Source organism: Lolium rigidum, chromosome 5 (assembly GCF_022539505.1).
Source record: "Lolium rigidum isolate FL_2022 chromosome 5, APGP_CSIRO_Lrig_0.1, whole genome shotgun sequence".
NCBI classification, from domain to species: Eukaryota; Viridiplantae; Streptophyta; class Magnoliopsida; order Poales; family Poaceae; genus Lolium; species Lolium rigidum.
The window spans coordinates 50,909,198-50,931,801 of record NC_061512.1 but is presented as its reverse complement, the minus strand read 5'-3'; the positions used below and the strand labels follow the sequence as shown (position 1 = coordinate 50,931,801).

Below are 22,604 nucleotides of genomic sequence, written 5' to 3'. Positions count from 1 at the left end.
ACATAAGCATAATCAACTTTATTAGTTGTAGTGGGAGCAAATTCAACAAAGTAGCTATCATTATTATTCTCATCAAGTGTAGGAGGCATAGTATGATCATAATAAAATTTACTCTCCATAGTAGGCGGCACCAAAAGACCACTATCATTATAATCATCATAAATAGGAGGCAAAGTATCATCAAAGAAAATTTTCTCCTCAATGCTTGGGGACTAAAAATGTCATGCTCATCAAAACCAGCTTCCCCAAGCTTAGAATTTTCCATATCATTAGCAACAATGGTGTTCAAAGCGTTCATACTAATATCATTGCTACTAGCATGCAAATAAGATTCCATAGGTTTTTAATTTTCACGACAAACAATCCATCTCTTAACTCGGGAAATAGAATAAAAGCTCACCATTTGCTTTCCATTATGCCTAACTAGTGTAAACAAGAAACCAAAAGATGCAATTGCGGGATCTAAAGGAAATAGCTTCGAGCACTTACAACGGCAATGAGAAAATAACTTAGTTACATGGGGCCAGGAGTATGAGTGCCTTTACCTTACCTCCCGAGCAACGGCGCCGGAAAAGTGCTTGATGTCTACGTGTGCTTCTATTCTTGTAGACGGTGTTGGGCCTCCAAGAGCGAGAGGTTTGTAGAACAGCGGCAAGTTTTCCTTAAGTGGATCACCCAAGGTTTATCGAACTCGGGGAGGAAGAGGTCAAAGATATCCCTCTCAAGCAACCACTGCAATCACGATACAAGAAGTCTCTTGTGTCCCCAACACACCTAATACACTTGTCAGATGTATAGGTGCACTAGTTCGGCGAAGAGATAGTGAAATACAAGTAATATGGATATATATGAGTAGCAATAGCAATCTGAATAAAATATGGCAGCGAGTAAACATGCAACAGAACAGTAAATAAACGGAAATTCGATGTTTGGAAACAAGGTATAGGGATCATACTTTCACTAGTGGACACTCTCAACATTGATCACATAATAAAACCACTCTACACTCTCTTGTTGGATGATGAACACCATTAATTGCGTAGGGCTACAAGAGCACCTCAATGCCGGAGTTAACAAGCTCCACAACATTCGATGTTCATATTTAAATAACCTTAGAGTGCATGATAGACCAACGCAATTATACGCGAGTACTAACATAGCATGCACACTTGTCACCATCACACTATGAAAGGGGAATAGATCACATCAATACTATCATAGTAATAGTTAACTCCATAATCTACAAGAGATTACAATCATAACCTACGCCAAGTACTACATGATGCACACACTTGTCACCATTACATCATGGAGGAGGAATAGACTACTTTAATAACTTCACCAGAGTAACACATAGATGAATAGTGATACAAAGCTCATATGAATCTCAATCATGTAAGGCAGCTCATGAGATCATTGTATTGAAGTACATGGGAGAGAGATTAACCACATAGCTACCGGTACAGCCCTTAGCCTTGAGGGAGAACTACTCCCTCCTCATGGGAGACAGCAGCGGTGATGAAGATGGCGGTGGTGTCGATGGAGATGCCTTCCGGGGGCACTTCCCCGTCCCGGCGGCGTGCCGGAACAGAGACTCCTGTCCCCCGAATCTTGGCTTCGCGATGGCGGCGGCTCTGGAAGGTTTCTTGTACCGTGGCTTTTTCGTATCGAAGATTTAGGTCAGGGACCTTTAAATAGGCGAAGAGGCGGAGTCGGAAGGGTTACGGGGGACACAGTAGGGGGGCGCGCCCCCCTCTCTGGCCGCGCCGCCATGTTGTGTGGAGGCCCTGGGCCTCCCCTCTGGTGCCTCTCCGGTGTTCTGGAAGCTTCGTGGAAATATAAGATCGTGGGCCTTGATTTCGTCCAATTCCGAGAATATTTCCTTACTAGGATTTCTGAAACCAAAAACAACAGAAAACAAACGCATAAAAACGATATAAAGTGTGAACAAAACATGTAGGTATTGTCATAAAACTAGCATGGAACATAAGAAATTATAGATACGTTTGAGACGTATCATTGCCCCCGGAGTCATCTCCATCGACATCACCGCCATCTTCATCGCCGTTGCTGTCTCCCATGATGAGGAGGGAGTAGTTCTCCCCCGAGGCTGAGGGCTCTACCGGAAGCTATGTGGTTCATCTCTCTCTCCCATGGTGTGATCTTTATGTGATCATGAGCTTTGTATCACAATTAATCTATGTGCTACTCTAGTGATGTTATTAAAGTAGTCTATTCCTCCTCCATGATGTAATGTTGACAGTGTGTGCATCATGTAGTACTTGGCGTAGGTTATGATTGTAATCTCTTGTAGATTATGAAGTTAACTATTACTATGATAGTATTGATGCGATCTATTCCCCCTTTCATAGCTATTGTTGACGATTGTGTATGCTATGTTAGTACTCGGTCTAAATTGCAATGGTCTATTATGCACTCTAGAGGTTACTCTAATATGAACTCCGGATGTTGTGGAGCTTGTTTACTCCGGCTTGAGGTGTGCTTTTGTAGCCCTACACAATGAATGGTGTTTGTTATCCAACAAGAGAGTGTAGAAAGTAGCATTTATTTATTTAGTTATGTGATCAATGTTGAGAGTGTCCACTAGTGAAAGTATGATCCCTAGACCTTGTTTCTAAGCATTGAAACACCATTTCCAACAAGTTCTGCTACATGTTTGCTTGCTGCCATCTTTATTTCAGATTGCAATTACTACTTACAATCATCCATATTACTTGTATTTCACTATCTCTTCGCCGAACTAGTGCACCTATACATCTGACAAGTGTATTAGGTGTGTTGGGGACACAAGAGACTTCTTGTATCTTAATTGCGAGGGTTGCTTGAGAGGAATATCTTTGACCTCTACCTCCCTGAGTTCGATAAACCTTGGGTGATTCACTTAAGGGAAACTTGCTGCTGTTCTACAAACCTCTGCTCTTGGAGGCCCAACACTGTCTACAGGAATAGAAGCGTGCGTAGACATCAACATGTCCTTTGGTTGGCATCTTTCTCCCTTGCTTAGCTAATCCACCTCACGAGCGGTTGCTTAGCGAAGCCCTGCTCAAGAGTAGTCTCCACCACCACCACCACCATGCTGTAGTGCTGCTGGAGTTCCCGAGGATCCACTACTTCCGCTGCCCAACTGGAGCAAGGGACAGAGGTCGTCATCAAGCTGTACGTGTGACCGATCACGGAGGCGCTGCCCATTTGTGGCGCTGATCTTCGCGACCTTGAGGTCCGGCGTGTACTTTCTACACCAACCACGTTTGTTTGCGGGAACGTTATCCCGCTACCGGTCTTCGAGGGTGAGTCCTTCTCAAACCGTTACAAGTATCTCCTAGATTCGATCTTGGTGTGTTGCAAACCGTAGGAATTTTTTTGTTTTCCATGAAACGTATCCCATCAAGCCTAAGATAGGTGTATCCATGCACATGATCAATTACACCCCTAGTTATTGAACCTATGGCCACTTTCATGAGCAATCAAAGGATTTATTAAGACAAAACTCCAACCAGAGCTTAAAGTTTTACGGTCCCCGATAAATAACCCTTATTGCAAGTACGAGACACTATACATAATTGTTACCACTTCATATTCCTCCTCTTTTCCCTAATCTAAGGTGTAGTTTCTATGAGCTCATATAGGTGAAGTAATGTACATACAACATTTTACCATCATAGAACCACATTGAAGTACAAAACTTGACCAAATACTCATAGCATACTATATAGAAACCATGGCCAAGTCGCCATATGCCCTTAGAAACATAGGGAACTACTCACAACTCTTAAACATGGACATGATCAATGGCGTAAGGGATACAAAACAATAAGAAAATATAGCTGCGCCACCAAATAATCTCAAATAGCCAAGTATAATCATGCACAATATACCACAAAGCTGATCTAGGGCTCTGATCTACAGAAACTGCAAGGGGGTGACATAGATCTTGAAGATGGGGCTGGTGAAGATGGTGTTGATGGTCTCCCCCTATGATAAAGAGGGGTTGGTGGGGACGATGACTTCGATCTCCACTCGGCGGCGGCCACAGCTAGAGCAACATAATCTACACTATACCGGCGAAGAAGAATTTTTGCCTCCGTCGCCACCACTGAAAAGTCCCTGAAACTATGGTGTCCCATTTTCACGAGATAGAGAACTTGATAAAAGGAGGAGACACTCAAGGCGCTAGGGACCCACCATGGCGGGACCAGTGGTTTCGTACCATGTGCCTTCCCTAGAGCCTCGTGTCTCCTCTCTCGCCCTTCCAACGCTGAGGATCTTCATTTCGATGAAAAACTAGTTGTGTATTTCCTCCAATAAATTCAACTTCATAAGGTCCTTGAAATAGAAAAATACAAAAAATAAGGTTTTCTGCCTCCCAAAATTAATACCAAAAATTTGTGGACTTTGGAATAAAGTCCCATAAATCTTCTAAACAGTACTCCCTCCGTTCCTGGATATAAGCCATATAGTTTTTTGAAAATAAAATCCAGAATATAGGGTGTATTGCGTTGCACCAATTATCTGGAAAATTATTTTAGGGATTAGTTTATTTTTCCTTATCTTATGAAAAGTTCTCTATTTTCACACGTCAATTATCTGGTGTAAATTTCCCTCAATGTGTGTTTTTTAATTTTCGTGCCAAAAACTATATGGCTTCTATTAAGGAACAGAGGGAGTAATAAATAACACAATAGTCATGAAAATACAATAATAAACATGGGCAATATAAAATAATATTAATGATACAAAATGTACATATCCGATGAAAACACCACTGAGACAACCGCCATGTGCCCTGACTTCTTGCACGCGGAGAAGGTGTTCTGAGGTTCATCATCCTTTTACTCCTTCACTTATGTGGTTCCAGTCTTTGTCTTCTCCAGTTGTTCATTGCATCTACTCGGTGTATTAGCTTGCACACTTGCATAACTTGTTTATGACTTTGGCTATTTTGAGGATGTGCTCTCATCTTAGATTTGAGCCACCAAAGAAACTGCCAATGTCATACTTACCAGGATCTTCTAGTAGTTGCACTAGCACAAAAACCACAAAAACTTCCATGACCATCACCTCTACCAACATCATTACCCTCTACACATCATCATCGTTGGTCTATTTATCTACAACTTTCGACACCCCTCGGTTGCCCGAATTTACCCTCTACAATCATAACTCGAAGATATGATGAAGAGTAAAAAGTAGAAGGGTTTACTTGTTGAACCCGCGGCCTCACTTCCCCTCCAAAACTCTGCACTTCTACTTTAATCAAGGGAACCCTGCAACCTGTGTATGAAGTAATTCTCACGGTATCCACATTTATTTTGTCTAAGCCCTTTAATCTGACTGATTGTACATATCCATCAAGATGACACCCACATAACCCTAGTGGTCGTGGTATGGGTTTAGGCATGAAATACATGTCATGTAGTAAACTCCTGGGACGCCCTCGAGCCCACAAACCGACTGCCAGTGTTCATTCTCAACTACGACGAAACCACCATCGCAGAATGTAATGGATGTTGCAGCACATCCCCTCGAGGTTTGCGGCACTAGAAAACTTGCTCTAGCGAAGAGGGTCTCCCCATTAATTACTCACATTACCCCTAATTTACAACTACCAATCCATCTTATTGAAGGATGAGATCTAGGGAGTCGGGCACCTCTTGAAGTCACGCACATCCCTGGACTTGCTCTCCCACTGTGGGAGTCTGAGCTTCCCGACCGTTGCACACCCCTTTTGTTGGGGAATGGCTATGAACGCTCATCCATCATGGTTGTGTGCTTGGCCGAGGATGCCACTCACAAGTGTGCGACTTACCTGCATCTCGTCTCTCATCGTGAGATGAACCTCAACGCAGTGACGTACCACCACCATCTGCAATGCCTGAATCTCGGCACCCTTGCCGATTGTCTTCATGCCCTCTCTCCCCCTTCCTCGAGAAAGTGTATCCCAATCTATCACTTGTGGTTAGAATCGATGCCCACCAACTTGGTTAATAAAGATGGACTTGAGGTTAGATCGGGCTAGGTGTGGAGGGGAGGTGGAGGCAGAGGCCACAAGATCACAAAAGCTCACATGTTATTCTATTATAGTTGTCTATTCCGTGATTTATGTTTGATAGTTGTATAATTACCTATATGATGGATATTTTCAACATCACCATACATTAACATCTCTACTACTTAAAAAACATGAACGTGTTCCGTCGTCAACCAATACTTCTTGGTCCGTCGCTCCCTTTCGTCCATTGTTGTTCCTTTGCATTTTCACCCCTGCACTCCACATGCCCTTCAGCCTTGACAAACAAACCTGCAGTCGAGGGCACCGCGTAGTCGCGAGGCAGCGACCCGGACCTGAGCGGCGACGGCAGCCAAGGGCATCGCGCGGCGGCATCGAGCAGATCAACGCCAGATGGGTGCTCCCACCGATGGTCGTCGCCGAGCACGCCAGCGCCGCCATGGAGCTTGGCGGCACCACGGTCGTTCCGCGTTGCCGCCTCCGATCTGAATTTTCGGCTTCCCCGAACTCCTGCCACGGCCTACCTCAAGTCCAGCGGCCGATGTGGGCGGATCCATGTCATCCGCCAAGTCTGGTTGTTGTGGCGCCTGGATCTATGGCCTTCCTCTTGTCCAGCTGCCGGCGCTCTCGTCCGTGTTGCTCCTCGAGTTTGAGGACATGTGTAGCTCCTCCGACTTCGGCTCAAACGACCGTACCTTCAGACGGATCGATACAACTCTACTCATAGATCAAAAGGTAGGTAATGCAGAATTCCTCGCTTCCTGTTTGTTCTCCACACGATCTCTCAGTCTAACCTCTTGCCAGGCCGGCGTGCAGGGTGATCACGGAGGCGGTGAAGCAGTCTAGCGAGGACATGAGATTGGACCGAAATCACGGTGCATTTCGGAAGCGCTGCCCAGTATTACCATTGCTGAATCTTTTGATTCTTATTGCTTTCCATGGTAGGGTGTGTGGATGTTGAAGCGATGTGTATTACCAATTTTGATTGGTGGGATTTCCGTTGGACGCACGTTGGAGGTCAGGTACAGTTTTTTCCTCGGTCGTCTTGCAGAAAAGTAGGTTGATAAGCAATGCCTGATGAATCAAATTTGCTTTTGTCAAGGATATGCTTACTCTTTTCAGCGAATGAATTTCTGAGGTTCTTAGTTGCATTGAAGATAGAACAACATTTGATTTGTAGGTACTCAGTTATTGTGTGGTTCCAACAGACCATGCATTTTCATTTTCAGAGAATTCAGTGATACAACAATATTGTAACGAACTATATTGGTCGAGTTCTCTCATCTATTTTATTAGTGGTGCATGAATCCCGCCAGCCTACTGATTGCATGTTCGCAATTGATGCTGAGTTGTTCATGTACTCATGTGCAAACAAACTTTCCACCAGAACATCAGTTTATAGTTTCATCTGTATTATAATCCTATCATTTTGTGGACTAAACATATCTTATTTTGACATACAGGGTCCTAACATTCTATCGGATGACTCTCTTTCTCTTGAGGTGGATAACTTTCTGAATGCATTCTCAAAGTCAATTTGCCAAGGGTAGGACACTCCGCTGCTCTGTTAATTCAAAGTTCATTCGGAAACTTTGTCAGTGCCTTAATCATTTTATTTATTGCCCTAGAACCAATTAGGAATGTGAAGTTCATGGTCTTAAATGCAAACATCCGTGGTGGTGGTCAAATAATCCTCACAGCCCAGTGGTCTACTCAGCCTTTCTGATGACTAATCCTTTTCTTGTGGAGCCCATGTTTATTAAGTTGAGGTTAGTTATGGACTCCTTGAAAATAGACTTATCATTGATATCTAGAACAATGTGTACATATTTTATATTTGCTTCATCTTTTGTTGGGTTAAAAGAATTCTGTTTTGATTACTTGATGTGATATCCGTGGCAGATCCAAACTCCAATTGATGTGTATCTTCTATATATACAACCCTGTCTCGGCGACGTGGTGATGTGACAGCCGATGTACCCAAGCTAGGCATTCCGGTATATGTTGTGAATTTAAGAAACCTGTTTTTTCCTTCTGAATTTAGCCTTATTTTTTCACCTTACGTTAAACCTGTATGACTCTTGTTGACTGTATTGTTTTTGATTGTCAGGCATTTTTACCTGTCATAGAGTCTTTTGGGTTTGAGACAGATCTCAGATACCAAAAATAGGGAAACACCTTTTGTGTTTCACTGCTTGAACACTGGTTTATTGTTCATGGTGTTTCTCTTGACAAGAGAATTTTTCTCCGGTCTCTGGTATACTAGAGCCTGACGATGACACCGGTGTAAAGGCGGCAGTGTTTCCTCCCGTGCGATCGACACATCCCTACCCACATCTACATGCAAGGAGGAGCAGCCGCATTAGACGGTGAGCATCGCAGAGCGAGCGACGAGATGAACATCGAGTGTGGTTGTGGTCGCGTTCTCGGCGGCAGGGCTTGCCGCTGTTGTGTACCGAAAGAGGCAGGCCAACATCTCTGTCCAGGTACGCTGAATACTCCCTGTGCCTCTGAGCTCGTCCTATATCTCTTGGTCTGTCCAGGAGCAAATCCTTGGTCCAGGCAAGCCAGCCGCTTGATGAATCTTTAAAGGAGATACAATTTATCTTTTTCCAATAATCTAATCATTGCAGGAGCAAATCTGCCGTAAATTCTGTTGATTTGTCTGTATGTCTGCTCTTCAAAAGGAGAGAGTTCCAGTTTTGGTGTTGAACAACATCAGACCATATCCGTTGTCAGTCCGAATGTATATACTTTTGGGGATGTCGTTTACATGTTACATTCTATATAGCAGCTTCACAAGTATTGCAGAATAACACATGTTATTAGTTACCTTGATCCTTGATTTGGAGACGATAATGTGCATTATGATAAGCAAGTAAGCAACCGTGGTTCTTACATATGGGTGGCAATATTGTAAATATGTAGCTAGAATTGGTAATATTGTTTTCATGCGTACAGCCACAAGCAGTGAGTAACTGAAACACAATGGTGGTAACTCTGAGCTTCATTTTTGATGTTAGTTGTAGCCTTCTAGATGTCGAACCATTTGTACAAACAAAATATTTTTGCCTGTGTATAATTTTATATTTGTGGTCTTGGGAGATTGCAATAATCCTCAAGTGCGTACTTTTTTTTCTCCGTTAAACATTTCATGCATAAAACCAAAACAAGCAAATTCATGAAAACTCAGTCAAAAAAATCATGAAAGCTATATGCACCTGCCATGCAAGATGTGGTGGCTTCCTGCAACTTCTCTAAGATCAGTCAAAAAAAAAATCATGAAAATATTGCTTTAGATAGGACTTGGAAAATCGACAGCTTAGTTGGGTTCAAAAGCTATCTAATTCCTTAATTGAGTTAGTACTGAAGTAGCTACCTGCAACTTTTGTAGGGTAGTATTTTTTAACTAGAAGTGTGAGAATAGCATGTCTGAAGTCAGAACTATCTGTTAGTTGCCAAGCTAGCTAGCGACGATTTTAACTAGAGCCTAGCCAGTTGGAAATGGAAGGAATTTCTCAATTCAGAATGGCGAAAAGTTTTGACAAATGGTTCGTGCTTAAGATCCTTAAGTTCCTTAAGTTAATTCTGTATGGATTTCGATTTGTGAATATTATGTAAGGAAGATTTTTCTAAGTTGATCAGGTTTCGACACTCAACTTAGTATTACCTTTTGGAAGGAAAGAAAAGCGTCTTGCATTCTGAAACTTCTGTTTAGCGCCTATATAAGGAGAGCGCAGACCAGTGAAAAAAGGGTGTGGGTCGAGTGGCACAACGAGTTAGAGAAATAGTCATAGTTGCTTGATTGGTAGCGAAAAAGAGGATAGTTTCTTGAATGGATTAAGGCTGGAGAGGTTTTCACCATGTACTGCAGGAATATAATGGTAGCCAACTTTGGGAACACATATATCGTAGTTGAAGCTATACTGGCTATTGTGACTCTTAAACTAGCTCATGACTGGTCCTACTCTTAAAGACTTAAACTAGCTCACGACTGCATAAAAAGTTCTCAGGTAATTTTTCGGTATTTTTCTGGAAAAATCAATTCACTGTTTGATTTTTCTGTTACTTATTACTTCTATAAATGTTCCTAGACTACCCGGCCAACCAGCCATCCAAAAGGGGCACATCAATCTCGTTCGTCCAGTCCCGTAGCTACAGTAATTTCCATGTCCCGCTTTTTATCTCAACCGTTGGATACGGTAGTTTCATTTTTCACCTTCCGCTTCCCCTTATGGGTGCATGACGACTGGGCCCGAGGGCGTGCGGGGCCGCCTCTGGAAGGCAGCGACGGCAGTGAGCTCGCGTCGCCCTGCGTGAGAGGAATCTTTGCGACGGTGAAACCCTAGGCCCAATCCCCGCCTCCGCCTCGTCCCTGGCTCCTCCCCTCCTCTCCTCCTCTCGTAACAAGCGGCGGCGGCTCGCTGCGCGCGCTCGCCCTCGATTTCATCCAGCGACGACGGCTGGCCGCGCGCGCGATGGAGCCGGGACGGCCACGGGCGTTGATCGGAGGAGACGCCGCGAGAGCACGCACCAAGGAGGGTGCCGGGGACGCCTCGTCCTCTCCTCTCCTCTTCCTCCATGGTCGAGCTCAAGCTGCGCCTTCCCGTCGCCGTACACCACTGCGGGAGGCGTCCGCCTCCGTCTCCTGGTCAGTCCCGGCCTCCATTGTTCCCCGCGCTGGACAGAGTTGGGCGCAGCGGCGTCGGGCGAAGGAGTGCAAGCAGTGGGGCGACTCCGCCGCCATGGAGGCGCTGGAGGAGGTGGTCGAGCGGGGGGCTCGGGATGTGGCAACGGAAGAGGTGGCCGAGCTGGTCTTACCGTTTCAGGTACATGGCCGAATTCGTTCAGGCTTGGTTATCTCTTCTCTCTCTGTCTTTTCCTCTCTGTCTCTCTCTCTGCTCTCACTTGTTTCTCCTCTCTGTCTCGTGGACGAGGGTGCAGTTTGCAAGGCATGGAGGAGGACGGGATGTGAGCCAAGGAGGATGTACGTTGCCTGCTCAGGGGACGCTCAGCGGCTGGTGGCGCTGCTCACTCCTCCTCACATCCTTGTCTGACCCGGTGCCTTTCCTGCATCTCCTTGCTTACTCGCCAGACATCCCATGGTACGGCCCCTTCTCTCGATTCCCCACCCAATTCCACTTTAATTTGTCTGCTTAGGGTTAATTTTCCCCAAATCAAGGGTCTGTTCAGACCATGTGTTCGTTCTTAGATGGGGAACTAAAAGGAGTTCCTTATTGCCAAACGGAAGCATATGAAGTTCTGTGCTAGATTTAGAAGTAAATATTGATGTTGATTTTTAAAGTTTTACTCATGTTAGATGTCTACTGATATCTGCATGCAATCCTCTTTTGGCTATCATACTGTGATGCTTTGGGAGATTTCCCAGTATTTCTATGCAAATTCCGGGCCGGGTTCGGCCTTCCTAGCAAATTGCATAATTTATGAAGAAAAAAGGTAACAATGATTTTTTGCTCCCCACGCTTGTTATTCTGAATTGCATGTCATCTGACGCATTTTGAGATGTTCTGCCAACAGTATATACTTATGTGTTTTCTCTTGAAATACAGGTAACTCCTGGTATTTGTTGGTTGCAATTCCTCTGACAGTTACAACACATGGCAATGATACCTCTGCACATTGTCGAATAAAAAATATAAAGATGATATTCATTGACGCCAGGCTTCAAAATTCAGCTCTTTTATTTCTGCCATGGTGTGCCTTTCTGCTTGGTTCAGTTTTGCCTGATCTACTTCCAGATGTATACTACACTTAGTTTGTTCATGCATTAGAAGCAGGTATTTGATTGGAACAATGCGTGAGGTTTTAATTTTTTACCTAAGTTTTCATGTCACGGAGCCTAGCTTTACATATGTAAGGCAAAGGACATCATACTCCTGTGTTTTAACTTGAAGTCCCCATGTGGTTTCAGGCTTTCAGCAATGGAATAGCGGGTGGATAAGAAGCTCCACAACCTGCACATTGTAAGCTGATCCTTCATGCCTTTGTTCAGCAAGTTATTATTTCTGGTAGGGCTAATTCTTCTAATGATTTTTATCCAAACTCTAGGGATTTATTCTCTCTGCAGGGTTACCTTATAGTTAGTAGTAATGCATAGCATTTCCTTGCTTACTTTTGTTTGGCATCCATTCATCCTATATTTTTGCGAAGCAGATTTTGTCAGTTGTGGCATGTTCGCCAGCTGCGGCATTAATAAGTCCTACAACATTTGGGTAGATTTGTTTGTTAGGAATTACGTAATTAGCTAGCTTTGGTCCAGGAAAATATTAGGAAATATCATGTCTGTCTTGGTCCGATATGCTTCGTGAATATTTTAGTTTTAGTAAATGATATCCGGATGATGTTTGGTTCCGGCTAGGTGATGGAGAATCACTGCTGAAGGTGATATTGCATGCTAAAGGTGATATTGCAGGCACCATCATGGCCACATCGAAGGTCCTAAGCTCTAGGTGAGTTTTTTTTATTTCTTCATCTCTAGGGAATGAATCATCTCCTGCCTTAGTTTATTAATAGGACTATATTTGTGTGACATTGCAGTGGCGCATTGGTAATTGATAGTGCTTTGCCTTTTCATACTCACAGCTATTTTTATTTGTTCATCGTGGTGAGCCTCGAAGGGCATGAATCAACCTGAAAATTTCTTGAAATAGATTTTGTCAGGTTGTGAGCATGTTCGTCACCTGCGGCATTAATAAGTCCTACAACATTTGGGTAGATTTGTTTGTTAGGAATTACGTAATTAGCTAGCTTTGGTCCAGGAAAATATTAGGAAATATCATGCTGTCTTGGTCTGATATGCTTCGTGAATATTTTAGTTTTAGTAAATGATATCCGGATGATGTTTGGTTCCGGCTAGGTGATGGAGAATCACTGCTGAAGGTGATATTGCATGCTAAAGGTGATATTGCAGGCACCATCATGGCCACATCGAAGGTCCTAAGCTCTAGGTGAGTTTTTTTTTATTTCTTCATCTCTAGGGAATGAATCATCTCCTGCCTTAGTTTATTAATAGGACTATATTTGTGTGACATTGCAGTGGCGCATTGGTAATTGATAGTGCTTTGCCTTTTCATACTCACAGCTATTTTTATTTGTTCATCGTGGTGAGCCTGAAGGGCATGAATCAACCTGAAAATTTCTTGAAATAAAAATAATTACTAGGAGGGAGGGTGAGCGAAAGAAGCATTCATACTCTTAACATCGATATTGCTTCATATTGTCAATTTCTGGCATTTGATGCATAGCTGGAAAATTACTGCTCACGTTTAATCAAGATATCAGAAATGACAGTGATCATAGGTTTCCAGACTTTGTTGTTTCTATTTATTTTTCTGACATGATTTCCTACAATCTTAATATATTAGTTTTTGTGGCCCCTTGTATTCAGATAATCAGATATACATCCATGACCTCAGGAATGCTAAAATATGCATGAATGCAAAATTTTGTGTTGAATGACTAGGTTCTTTAGGAGGGTCAGGAACTAGCAACTAAAGGGAAGGCAATAGACCTTGATTATATCAAATTTCATCATTAAGCAACAAGACTATCCTTTCCCCATCATGCATGTTACAACAGAGCATATCCATTCTCTATTCTCGCTATATGTTGTGCGCGCTTGGCCACATTTGAGAATATAGGAATATATCATTCATACCTCCATGGAGCTTTTGATCTAATGGCATACATGATCAACAATCATGTTTTTATTCCTGATTGTGCTTCACAACTGTGAGACGTCATATGTACTTGAAATTTATTGTTTTGTCTCAGTTTTTTTTTCATGCAACTGACATGTCTATTTGTTAGTTATTTTTTTTGATTCCTCTTGTTTCCTGAGATCAAATGATTTTTCGTGGCTTACAATGGTTTGTGATGGTTTGTCCTCTTCGCAGGTGAGAAGAACGCAAATAACTCTACACTGCAGGATAAGATGGAACAACAAGCTAGGTTTTTTTTTTCCGTCGCTGAACAGCCACCATGTTGCAGGTTAATTTCAGCTAACGCTGCATAACCATGATATTTTTCTTTAAGTATCTTATTTGACACTACAGCCAGCATTTTCAGAATTAGATTGTTTAAATAGTCAATAGCTTAGAGGCAAGGGAAGAAACATATAGCGAACAGCTCACATTTCTAGCCTTGAGAGTGTTCACTCATGGATTGTCTAAAGTTGACAAGCCTATTTTTTAGATTCACATTGACAAGCCTATCGAAAGCAGCAAAGCTCACAGTTCCGGAGCTGCACCGGCCGCCCAGCACCTTCGCTCCCACCCTCGCTGGCTCCGGACGCCGATCCTCCGCCGTGGAGTCGCTCGCCACTGGGCGTTCGCCATCGCCGGGCTCGCCCTTGTCACTCCTCTTGCGCTAGGTCGTTCTTGTGGTGGCGCTGGGCCGGAGGTGGAGGAGCAGCCGAGGGACGACGCTGGGCCGGAGGAGGAGGAGAAGCGAAGGGTCGAGCTAGGCCGCAGGTGGAGGAGCGAGCGAGCGGCTCTTGGGGTGGCGTTGGGTGAAGGAGGTGCTGGGCACAGGCCGACCCGGTGCTGGCCTCCCTCCCTCGGCCATGCCCTCACCCATCGCCGTCCCTGGTCGCCTCTTCCCCAACCCTATTCTATAAGCTGAGCAAGTTCCCCCAAGCAGCGTTGCTTTACTCATCAAAAAACAAGTACTCAAATTAATTCTAGATCACGCTTGAGCAGCTTGTCCCCAAATAAAAATTTATTGTTGAAATGTAGTCAAGTCGGACCTTTTGTGATTCCAAAGGAGTAGTCTGCTTGTGGGTCAAAATAAATGGTAATTTTGCTTTGATCAGGTTTCGTTGCAGTCAAAATAATTGATATTTTTTGTTGGTAATATGGATGCACTTGCCGTTGCTGGTATTGCCTAATAATACGACTAACCATGCACATGTCAGCTTCGTGTGATATTATGTCTTTCATTTATATATCTTTGATTTGACCCTCCATCTTTCAACAACTTTCTTATGGAATACTAAACCAAACTCAGTTTACTTTGATGCTAATTTATTTAGCTCTTTGTTCCATTGCAGGAGATTATCAACTCACTTTTTGTTTACAGGAAAATTTATTGACACTCAAGAGTCAAGACAAATGCAACAAATTTTTGAAGGTGATAATATTTTTTGTTCCCATATGTGAATGAGTATTAACTGCTGCAAATCTGTACTAGGCATTAGATAGTTTGCAGATTTCTAGATTAAAGCATGGTTACTGCATAGTTTGAATTTATGGTCCTTATCCCTTCCATCGTGCTCTAGCCATTAGTGTTTGAAACATCTTAAAGCCTATGTTCCTATGAAAAGATTCCTGTCTCGTTTGCTATTTGTTTATTTATTAAAATATTTTTCATATGTGTTATTTTCCTCCGGCTCTAACTACGGAACAAAGATATGCTCACACTTATCTTGATTGGTTATTATTTAATAATACCATTAATATTGTCCTCATTTTTTAATGTGATTTTAATGCAAAGATAGGTTCTTGTTGGCGTTACAAGTTCTATTAAAATTTTGTTTGAGTGCAACCTACACTACATCATGGCATGAATGCTCAGATATCCATTTTTGTTGCTACTGCAGTTGTGTTCTACCACTTCCCACAATAAATAAAAGAAATTATAGAAAGAAGGTAAATTTTTTTTACCATTAATGTTGGTACCAAGGTTTACTTCTGTGAAAATATGTGTTCCTCATTTTCAGTTTGTCATGCTTCCTATTCATAGCTTATATCATTGCTTTGTCAGGTCAACTCATTGTTCTTCAATCCGTTCAATTAATGGATCTTGGCTACGGCATCTGGTGATGCAACTATTAAGTATTTTACTTGTGAAAACTATCAAGAAGCTTGCATGCTTCCGACAACTGTGACTGATTTTCTTTATTGTTACCTCTTTACGTCAGTCTTAATTTTCTGTTTTTCATTGGTCAGTTAATCTACCTGCTATCCTTAACCGATATGCGTTAAGCATTTGATACTTTGTGCTGCACGGTTTGCAGCTGTAGGGGCGATGTCTTTCGGGTTGTGTGGAATCCAAATTTGGAGACTGTTGGCCTTCCATGCTGCGGACAAAAGGGTGATGAGATGGGACGTTAGTAGGTAAGTTTAGTCGGATCTGCTCCCATATTCTATTTTATGTTTACTTTTGGCATCTCATTATCTCTCCCGCAACATTGTTATTTACGAATGAATCATTCCGTATGGTAACAGAAAAATTGTGAAATGAGATTGATCCAAAACAGATATGTGTCCGTATCACATGGTTGATACAAAGATAGTGCAATTGTATATTCTCAAATATAGATATTTTACCACTTTATGATTGCCAGAAAACAAATTAGTAGTGTATAGATTACATTACAGTGTATGTTGCCTTTGTATATACCTTTATGTTTGGCGCTTTATCGGGTTGGCTTCTTTAAGTGGTGCTTGCTTCAATCATCTTTCCGAACTTATTTTCTTAACATGATTTTCCCAAGGTTATATTTAATCGCTTCTTTTGTAGTGGCATACCATTGTGTAGTCTCTAATATCCTGGTCTGCTATGTCTAGGTCTTCATATAGATCAACATTCAGCATGTACAATCTTACATTTCATTGGTGGAACCAACCCGATGTGAGAGCCTAGGAAAAATAGCAAGTCTCGTGACCCGCGGCGTTTTGCTTGCGTATGGAAAATATCGATTAGTTCTTCATTTCTTGTTATAAATTCAACACGGAATAATCGGGAATACATTATAAGAATCTGTTCTGAATGCAAGACATCTTTGCTAAACCGAGGACAATGTAAATACTTTTCTTTTTATAAATTGCGAGAGGCTTGTCCAAGTTGAAGAATAAAGTATGGAAACCAAAGCATACATTCACAGAAACCGGGATATAAGTGCTTGCGTTCGTATGATCCCGTTAATTGCTTTATAATTATTTTATTCAAGGCATCTAACCCTCCTACCAGAAAATGACTATCCCAACCGCATCACTATGTGATCGAAAGAACCTTTCAATTGCCCCAACCTCTAACTATTTGATCCTTTTGATAGGTCTATAACTCTATATCCACAATGGGTACCAATCTTTTTGTCAACGTTTTGGTTTCCTGGCCTATAAAGTGATATGCATGTTCGTTAGGCATGAAGTAGATGCTCAAGATATATTTAGAACATCTTTGGTAATGTGCAATGTGTCCATTCCAGGTTATAGATTTTTCTTTCAAACTTCTGTCCTTCAGATGTACTTCCTTTTCTCCAACCGCTTTTGATCATTGCAAACTACTACGAGAGGTACTGCAGTATATCTATCCATGTAGCTCGATGAACTCGTGGTACTTAGTTAACAGACGACACCCATCGGTTAGGTTATAAAATCCTTAGTTATTGGAGCCATTCATATGCGTTTATCAGCGCAGGAAGGAAGAAGGTTTTCTTGTGTTACTTTATGACTTTTCCCTTTGACCATCGAATGGTACCTATATTGTATATGCTTGGTGTATAATACTTGTTCCGTATATGTTTGTTCTTCGCATTACAGTGCGGATAGAGCTAAATCTGGACAAACTTTGCAGTAATAAAACCTTATTGCATGATGCTTTGAAAAAAAAAATATTGTAACGATTAGTTTGCGAGTTATCCATATTGCTTCACCCACTCGTTCGAAAGGTTTGTATCCATAGGTTTTGTAACAATATATGGTTGTGATATATACAGGTTTTATGTACTTACAATATTGTTCCATCCTGACTTCGGAACGCTTCAGGACAAGTGAAGCTCGTGAGAAAAGTTTGTCCTGTTTTTCTTATTGTTTTTACAAGTGACCATGCATAAGGTTTTAATACTTCAACTGTCCAAGAAGACTTTGAGGTTGGAGATGTTCATTTTTGTCTTTTTAAGATGCCACATGTGGCTGCTATATTTTTGAAAAGGACACAAAATAATCCTTAGTTATGGAAGCAAATGAAGTGATAAGAAATTGGAATACTTTGTTTTGTGGTTTGTGAATTTGGAATTTTTTCGCATGCTTAATCAGGCTTTGTTATTCAAGCCTTTGGGCTATGTGTTTTTTTGCTCATGTCGCTCTCACAAGGACTGTCATGTTGCTCTCACCGGGACGCTTTTTTCCTTTGCCGTCGAGGACATTTTCTCCAATGCACGCTGTTGGATGTCGAGGACATTTTCTCCAATGCACGCTGTTGGGAGCCGATGGAGCTCAGCCTGATGGCCAGCCAACTCGGCTACCCTTCCTTTAGAGCATCTCAAGCCACGTTCCCCAAAGGGATTTGGGGCATGCCGGATAAAAAAACGTTCCCCATGCCCTAAGGCTCTTTCTGTCCGGCGCGCTTCAATACGGTGTTCGGTGTCTCAGTCCGTTCTCGCTACATAGGGGACCCTCCGGGCACGCCAAACACAACGAAAAGCGATGCCAGGAGAAGCGGGCCTGACGCGTCAGTGACTCATGGACGGCACTGACGCGGCGGTGGCCCGGGAGAAGGCGGAGGCGAAAGCGAAAGCGAAGGCGAAGGCATAGCAGGCGAGCAACGTCGACGACGAGGACGACACAAGTACCTCCGACGCGTCGAACGACACTGTCTCTTTGGAAGAGGTGACGAGCAGGAAGCGCCACCGTGAGGACGACGAGGTGGGGCCATCAAAGAAGAAGTAGTTCATATTTTTATATGTAATTTGTTTATATTTTTTGAAGTTTTTATATGTAATTTGTTTATGTTGCACTGCTTTGAATATTAGCAGCAATATTAGTACAACGTTACCTACATATTTCTTCTATCTACTAAAATAAAATAAAAATAGTATTTTAAAGTTTTGGGGGCGCGTTTGTTGGACGCGGTTGAGGAGCGACGTCCCCCAAGCGCGGCACGACCGAAAGACGTCCCGCAAACGATAAATCTGACGCCGTTTGGGGGACACTTTGGAGGACGCGGCTGGAGATGCTCTTACCACTATTCAGGCGGCAGCGGAGGCACGGGTGGACCTACGTTTATGGTACAGACATATTTCTTCTATCTACTAAAATAAAATAAAAATAATATTTTAAAATTTTGGGGGCGCGTTTGTTGGACGCGGCTGAGGAGCGACGTCCCCCAAGCGCGGCACGACCGAAAGACGTCCCGCAAACGATAAATCTGACGCCGTTTGGGGGACACTTTGGAGGACGCGGCTGGAGATGCTCTTACCACTATTCAGGCGGCAGCGGAGGCACGGGTGGACCTACGTTTATGGTAAATTTTAACCATTTGTACTGTGTGACACCTCTAAACATAGGTAAAAAATAGGAAAATTTTGCTACGAGACACAGTTATTTTCTACCACCGTCCGATTATGTTTTTGTCAGTTACCATTACAATTTTGTAACACCACCAGCCTGAAATGGAAAGTTTTGCACCTTTGCCTGTGATGATTGGTTTTAAAGACAAAGTGCAAAGCTTTCCCTTTTTAGTTAGGTGGTGTGTTCTGATAAATATGCCACATAATTATAATGGTACCTGGCAAAGATACAATCGAGCGGTGTGTTTCAGCAAACACCGAAAAATAACGGTGACACCAGTATGGGTGGAGGGAGGGTCAGAGCTCCGTTCCAAGCCTCCGATACTAAATCAGTTAAATTACGTGCTAATTCTTAATACTATAATAAGCTATAACCTATGATTTAAATTCCGACTTGATTCTGCTATTTGCGCGATAGCGCAACGGGTCATCTAGTTTATGAAAGATTCTTCTAGACTTTAGTTACTGGTATCATCATATACATCTAAAGCTGCATGGATCTTCTCTGCTAATCATGGTTGACCTGTATTAGACTACACCATAGTAGGATTAAAAGGCATCACCGCCATTCTAAAATACATAATGTCCCAGTTTGGACAAAAAAAAAATTACAAGTAGTTTAGGATGAATGTACATTACGTCATTACCTCAATATTAACTATGAAATTTATGTTTCCTTTACAACAGATGATCATTCTTATTGTGATGTTTGCCCTCTAGGTGTAGCAACTTAGCAATGCACTAAATTCTGAGAAAGATTTGTATCACCTAACATCAATTCATTGTGCTAGCATGTAGATCTGCTCAGGAAATTAGTCTTTGCATAGATCTGCTCAATGTGCCAGTCCTTACTCCCCCTCCACCTGTTGATTTATTTGGTCAGTACATTCTGGTGGAAATTGTTTACTCGTCATGAATTATCTCTTATCTTTTTTTTACATTCTCATCGTGAATCGTGCCCCTGTGTTGTTTTTAATTGTTTCTATCTTTCAGTTTTTTGGAGATGGTATGATGGATTCAAGTGAGTCTCTGACAGTGTGAAAGACACATATTATTAGTTTTCTTCAATTTAGTTTGTTCTGATTCATATAGACTTACAAAATATCAAACCTTAAGTTTGCAGAACAAAAAGATGTTGGCATAAAGAGGTGCAGAATTGGCGATGATCAACCTATATAATGGATAGGCATAGGTGCCACGCCTTTCAGTATCCTGGATTGTGAATAATAAGTCGGCACCATGTACCAACATAGTCGCATATTTGATTCAAAGTTGCACAGAAATTCAACACCTACATATATGAACCAATCTTACTTATTTGTTTAAGCTAATATTTTGAGTCATTTGTTGAATATAGTTGGGACATTGATTTGTAACATTTGAGACATTTTAATTGAACTCACAACTTTCATGCTACGCTTCTTGATGTTCTTCCGTGCAACGCACGGGCATTAAACTAGTAATGTAATCAAGTGTGTCTTAAAATCCTTGTATTTAATACACTGACACGGTCAGGGCGCATCTGAATCAACAAGCACAACTTTTCTAGGGAGTAGAAATGCGGACTCGCCGATCTAACAAAACCTTTTCAGAGGGAAATGACAAAAATGATCAGTTTGATCCTAACTATAACGCATTAATTGGGACTGTAATTCACACCGGTGGCCATCCAAGGAGGGCCTTACTATGATGATCAATTGGTTTTGAAAATATATTGTCAACACCCGGATTTTTAAGTCCAGATGCCTGTCATGCCATACATCGCAATCCCAGGAATATTGTTGTTGCGAGACATAACAGTTGAATATCATAAGTCATCATTCATCACATACCATAGTCGTCTTACAAATAGAGATCACACGATCCCATATTACACACAGAGTTGATCTAGGGATCAACATGCACCAAGTTCATAGTTTCATAGCGGAAGCGTAAAGTAGAAGGGACTCTCTAGTCCACAGGCCAACGCTTGACGTCAGAAGGCTCCCTAATTGTCGTGGGCGTCCTGCTGGTCGTCTTCTTCAAACTGTTGTTCTGCTTCAGAATCTGGCCATTTGAATAGCCAGGGACACAGCCGTGAGTACTTTAAAGTACTCGCAAACTAATACTAAGGTAAGTGCTAACAATCCTAGTAAGGGGGTGCTAAACTCTAGTTTATTTTGCATAAAGCAGATTTTGTTTTACAAACATTTTTGTAAACAACTCTTTATGTACCAACTACTCAAGTGGGAACATTAGTGTCATTCCCACAACCAGGTTGTGATTCCAAGTCAAAGTCTCCATTCAAGTTCAAAATCATAAGTCACCCTTCACCATTCATAATTTTCGAAAAGTTCTGATGACGGAACAGTATGGCCTTTCCAACTGTCCATAACCGAGGACGCGGCTATTCGAATAGGTTTAACTCTGCAGAGGTTGTACACTTGTGCCACAACAATTGCAATAGCTCGTCAGGGGTAACTGGCCCTGATTTATCGTACGCAGTACGCGAACTACCAATCATAACCTTTCATTTACACATCCTAGTATAGGCACCTCTCCCCATGAGCTTGGCCTCCCAGTGAAGACCAACTGTCAACCCGGGGAACTGCACAGGGCTTGGGCCGGACATTCACCTCATCGCGCATCATATCGTATCTTCTCGGTTGTTGTGGTAGAGGCAGCTTTCGGCATAACCCGATGATGCTTGTTTAGAGGGAACCCATACTAAGACACACAAACTTCCAGCTAAGCCCTACCCGCATTCAGGTATTGTGGGGGTACGGTAAAATTGGAATGGTGTCGCATCCGAACCCAACCATCGTATTTTTGAAACATTCACCAAGTCATTCACCATCATATTCACCTTCAAAAGAAATCATTCAATGGAATGCATCTTCATCCCAAGGTTTCGAAACTCCTTTAAAAATCTCTCAATAGAATGACTCGTCATTCCAAGGTTTTCGAAATCATTTCAGTTCCCAGTCTCCCACATGGAGTAGCCACTTTCAAAATCAGCACTAGCATCTATGCAAGAGGGATGCTAAGTATTTGGTGTGTTTCTAGGCTAAGTTTGATACTCTTGTACTAGTCCAATACTAGCCAAGTGAATCATGAATCAAAAAGTACTTTGGTAAAACAAAGGTAAAAAGAGTTTGTAAGTACAAACTGGAAATTAAGATCATAAGCCTAAAGTAAAATAGGGGAAGGCTTTGCTCATAGAGAGCTTAGCAAGTTGCAAGGTTATTATCTTGCAACCAAAATGGTTTGCCTCAAGCTAGCTTG

General features: G+C 42.3%; 3 long non-coding RNA genes across 4 annotated transcripts; all 3 read left to right on the top strand.

The window, feature by feature from the left end:
• The first annotated feature begins 10,817 nt into the window (after nt 1–10,817).
• LOC124654185 lies at nt 10,818–11,986 on the top strand. The gene is made up of 4 exons (XR_006988248.1): nt 10,818–10,857; nt 10,973–11,133; nt 11,599–11,826; nt 11,961–11,986. It is a non-coding gene; the product is annotated as an uncharacterized LOC124654185 (long non-coding RNA).
• Nucleotides 11,987–11,989: 3 nt separating this feature from the next.
• LOC124654184 lies at nt 11,990–13,997 on the top strand. Of its 2 annotated transcripts, XR_006988247.1 has the most exons (4): nt 11,990–12,012; nt 12,408–12,498; nt 12,906–12,996; nt 13,945–13,997. It is a non-coding gene; the product is annotated as an uncharacterized LOC124654184 (long non-coding RNA). The 2 variants fall into 2 exon arrangements; XR_006988246.1 differs by lacking the exon at nt 11,990–12,012 and having other exon boundaries at nt 12,363–12,498.
• An 889-nt stretch (nt 13,998–14,886) lies between these two features.
• LOC124654183 lies at nt 14,887–16,009 on the top strand. Its single transcript, XR_006988245.1, has 3 exons — nt 14,887–15,178; nt 15,648–15,696; nt 15,812–16,009. It is a non-coding gene; the product is annotated as an uncharacterized LOC124654183 (long non-coding RNA).
• Nucleotides 16,010–22,604: the final 6,595 nt, after the last annotated feature.